Source organism: Gymnoscopelus braueri (assembly GCF_963280865.1).
Source record: "Gymnoscopelus braueri genome assembly, chromosome: 22".
Lineage (NCBI taxonomy): Eukaryota > Metazoa > Chordata > Actinopteri > Myctophiformes > Myctophidae > Gymnoscopelus > Gymnoscopelus braueri.
Genome location: NC_137624.1, coordinates 43,178,925 through 43,184,043, shown reverse-complemented (window position 1 = coordinate 43,184,043; position 5,119 = coordinate 43,178,925).

Genomic DNA, 5,119 nt, shown 5'->3' with positions numbered 1-5,119 from the left:
CAACCATGAACCATTACATAGAGTCCTTTCCTTCCCTTCGCTATCCCTATTTTACTACCCCTGCTCTAGACTACAGCCCGCAGTATTTTAGGAAGACACAATATTCACAAAAACATAACAAGTCAATTTGCATTGTAACTGATTTAATTTATTTTTTATAACCACAGAAAAAACAGATATACAAAAAGAAAACGGCCACACAAATAAAAAAACATTTGAACTTAAATAGAACTATACATCAGTTTAAATCATAGCTAATAAAGTCACATACTATTGCACAGCAGCCGGCACAGCAGTGATTGAGTCATGTTTACAAAACATCTTTCTTCATCTTACAGTATATCAATCTATCCAGTATGGATAGGATACAAAATATCAATAAACTGATTTTTACTTAACAGTTGTTAGTTGTAGTTGTAGTTGCTTTTTTTTCTTTTTCTTTTTTTTTGCATTGTAAACACAATCAGTACTTGACATTTTCAAGATCCCTTTGCAACTAAATGATAGTTAGGGACCAAATGGACCCTTATGGGTCCGTAAACTCTGAGAGTATCCCTAATATAAGAAATACAGAGTTAGATCCTACAGTGCAGATTGGGGGTATAGGCCTACCAGAGATCAAAATGGTATAAAAAAGGGTTCCGTGGCCTGATGCATAATAAAACTGGGGGTCCTTGAAATAAAAAATGGTTGAGAATAACTGCTATGGCTGTAAAAATCTTCTTTTATGGGGGTCCCTGGCATATCTTTTCAAAATGGGGGTCCACGCCGCAGGCTAATATGTGTCAATTTTGGGCAGTGGTGGAAAGTAACTAAGTACATTTACTTAAGTACTGTACTTAAGTACAATTTTGAGTTTTTTTTTTTACTTTACTTGAGTATTTCCAATTTCCAATACTTTTACTTCTACTCCACTACATCTCAGAGGCAAATATTGTACTTCTACTCCACTACAATTATTTGAACATTTTAGTTACTAGTTACTTTTCAGATATACATTACGATATTATAAAACAAACATTAACCACTTTAGCCCTATTTTATACATAGGCTATTTGAAAATAGCCGATCTACAAGCTCACAACGCGTCGCGATGCGACGCGTTGTGAGCTTGTAGATCTGCTATTTTCAAACATTTTAGTACTTTATACTTTTGGTACTTGAAGTACATTTTGATACCAATACTTTTGTACTTTTACTCAAGTAAATTTTTAATCCTGGACTTTTACTTGTAACGGAGTACTTCTACATTGCAGTATTGATACTTTTACTTAAGTAGAAAATGTGAGTACTTTTTCCACCACTGATTTTGGGGGGGGTCCTTGACATGGAAAGAGTCTGAGAAGCACTGGACAGAACTAGGGGTACGTGTCAATACTGTGGGTAGGACCCCATCAGCTGTGCTGCGGTGCCCGAGCTGAGCAGCACCCCCGGGAGCCCGGCGTAGTGGTAGAACGAGTCCAGGGTCATCGCCGAGGCCGACTGGTGGGAGCCGTACGGCAGGCAGTGCAGGTAGGGGGCGGCAGCCGAGGGCCCGTCGTGCAGGGGTCCCGCCGGGTGGTGGTACCTGGGGGTGTAGGGCCCCGGCCGGTAGGCCGCCTGAAGCTCGGGGTAGTGGAGGAGCTGAGAGGCCATGTTGGCCTGGCAGGCGTGGGCCAGCGCGTCCTGCACCGTGCGCTTCAGCTTCATGCGTCGGTTCTGGAACCAGTTTCGGACCTGGGAGGGGAAAATGGAGAGGGAAATTCTTATTAGACAAAAGTTCTCGAAATTGAGGGCAATTCAACTCATTTAGAACAGGGGCCTTTAACATTTTTCAGGCCATGGACCCCCTAGCTGAGAGAGAGAGAGATGAAGCAGGGACCCCCTCTATATTGTATAAAATGTCAGATTAAACTTTTTTTTTTAAAACTTGGTCTGCTCTTTTTTCTACACCTATACCTCTACGAGCCAATCTACGATGTGTTGTAAGCTTGTTGATTGGCAATCTTCTGGCGATGATATTTAGGGAAAAGGGGAGGGGGCCTTAGTACAGAGCCCTGGGGGACTCCCAGTCAGCTAAGTATAGGGGCTTAAGTTGTTAAGCTAATTGAGACCGACTGATATAATCACTATATCAATCAGTCTCTGCTTGTAGCCATTACATACTATAGCTTATAGTGGCTGGTGGGTAAACAACAGACGTTATTATTTACATACAGACATTAGAGTATTATGTCTGTTCTCCTTTAACTACCAGAGTCCCCCAGGGGTCTGTATTTGGCCCTCTCCCTTTTTTCCCCCTCGACCTCGAATCTCTTTGCTGAAAACTGCCGATCTACAAGTTCCACAACGTGTCGTGTGTTCCGATGCATTGTGAGCTTGTAGTTCTGCTATTTTCCCCTGAATATTCACCTATTATTATTACATGCCGAAAATAGGGAAGCTTGTGTGGTTAAAGCCAGGGGCATAAAACCATAGACTGCTATGTTAAAACTACAGAAGTTTGAAGAACTACACTCACTGTGATGTTAGAGACACAGCTGAACACAGTTTAAATATATCATGTCTGTCTATACTGTGATGGTTATATATATATTATGGTGATGCCTACCTGTTTGTCAGATAAGCTGAGTTTGGAGCAGAGCTCGGCCTTGTCCTGTGTTCCCAGGTAGGCGTTCCTCTTGAAGGCCCTCTCCAGGCTGCTGATCTGCTCCGCCGTGAAGGCAGTGCGGGGTCTCCTGCCCAGCGGAGGGGAGCCGGACGATGAAGATGACGACGAAGAGGAGGAGGAGGGGCTGAGGTCTGCGTTGAAGGCTGACGTGGGTGAGAAGGAGCGTCCGCCTTCGCTCTCGTACCCCGAGGTCTCCTCCTCTGTCCCGCTGCTGAAACCGGCCTCGGCCACTGGAAGGGAAGAGGAAACGTTAGTATCTGGTACGATAGCGAGATTTGGTTCATTTATGCGTTCATGATAATAACCAGTGGTGGGAAAAGTTCTACTTAAGTAAAAGGCCTTGTGTTCAAAATGTTACTTGAGTAAAAGTACAAAAGTATTGGCATCGAAATGTACTTAAAGTACCAAAAGTAAAAGTACTAAAAATGTTTAAAAATAGCAGATCTACAAGCTCACAACGTGTCGCGATGCGACGCGTTGTGAGCTTGTAGGTCGGCTATTTTAAAATAGCCCATTATGTATAAAATAGGGCTTACGTGGTTAATGTATGTTTTATAATGTAATAATTTATATCTGAAAAGTAACTAGTAACTAAAGTTTTCAAATAAATGTAGTGGAGTAAAAGTATAATATTTGCCTCTGAGATGTAGTGGAGTAGAAGATGTAGTGGAGAAGCAAAAGTAGTGGAAATTGGAAATACTCAAGAAAAGTACAAATAGCTCAAAATTGTACTTTAGTACATTACTTAAGTAAATCTACTTAGTTATACTTTCCACCACTGGATTTCACATTGATTGATTATCAAACTCACGTTGTTGGCTGTGGAGGTGGTGCTGGTTTTGGTGCAGAGAGGTCAGCTTGGAGCCTGGATGGTTCCCAGCATGGTCCTCCTTGTGGATGATCTCCTCCTCCTGACCCGGCCGCTGGCTCTGGTCTCTCTGCCTGCAGTAGGATCCGGGCAGGCTGGCCGGGTGCGTCCCAGAGGCAGAGAGTCCAGCGGCGGTGAAGAAGGCCTTGTTGTTGACGACGACGGAGGAGGAGGCAGCTAGATCCTTCTGCTCGGTGGTGGTCCCTGTCTGATGATGCTGGCTGCTCTGGGCCATCCATTCAATCGAGAAATGTGCCTTCATGGTCACAGATGGGCTGATTTATCCTTAACGGGGAAATAAAGAGTATTTTTGCCCTGTTGCTGTTGTTCTGGGTGAAATCAGACTCCTGGTGGTGAAGCTCCCGGTTAAAGAAGATGTTTCAGAGTGTTATTCCTTGGTGTGTTGGTGGCTGTCCTGGTATCAGAGTTGTGATGCCCTCTCTCCCCGGAGCAGACCTGCTTTTATACAGGACATCCCACCCCGTGCATAGAAGCCCCCTCTCAGACAAGGATCAAAGGATCATATCCTTCCTCCCTCCCACCCCTTCCCTCCCCTCCTCTAGTTTTCACAACTAGAGTCATTAGGGCTTCAATGAGCCTGTGCTACCTACTGGCTCCACTGAGTCTAGAAGACCCCCCCCCCCCATCCCACCCCCAAGATACCAGACACACCTTATGCATAGAACACCTCTTCAACTTTACATGATCATTTGTTGTATATCCATAATATAAAGTGTAAAAGTGTTTATTTGCCCCTGAGGGGATGCATTTGCATACATGTGCATATCTGTGGGTTATATATATTTTTTACTCCCCCCCCCCCCCCAACCACAGGTTCTTAAAAAAAAGTCTCCCCTTATACTGCTTAAGATCAATGATAAAGTCATGACTCATAGTGACTATATTTATGCATAAAGGGTAGAATATTTTATAAGCTGATTTTTACATGTCATGTTCTGGCCATGTGACTTGAACCAGAACATTTTAATCCATTCAGCTCCTATAATATAATTCTGAGTAAATTAGACTGTTATTCAAGTGATGTTGATACTCACTGGTGGTACACATGCATTTAATTCAGTTTCTACTTAAAAGTAGCATGAAATCCTCTTCTCCTTTACCAGCCCATACATAACAGAGGGCCATGCATAACTAATCCCTCTCATCAGTGTGATCCCAGTGGATTAAAGGATCATTAAAGCCAGTGGAGTGGCCCATCAAAAGGTGTGACATCATGGGCCTGTTCTATTCAAAGAGGCTTTTTTTGAGTTTCTGTTCCACAGAGGAGTCTGGGTCCTGATCACGGTTCTTTGACATGGCTTTATGGTTCAAAAAATCATATGTGCTGCTATAGCTGCTGTAAGCTATTAAACAGTGGTTCTCAACCAGTGGTCCTTGAGGGGGTTCCAGGGGGTTATGGGGGCCCCCCATAATTTTAACCACTTAAACCATATTTTATACTTTGACTATTCAAAAATAGTAGATCTACAAGCTCATAGGCAGCGTGCCGTGCTATGAGCTTGTAGTTCTGCTATTTTTGAAAAATCTTGAGGATTTGTGCAAATCTTTGAATATATGTTTTTAAGCGAACGTTTTCAACT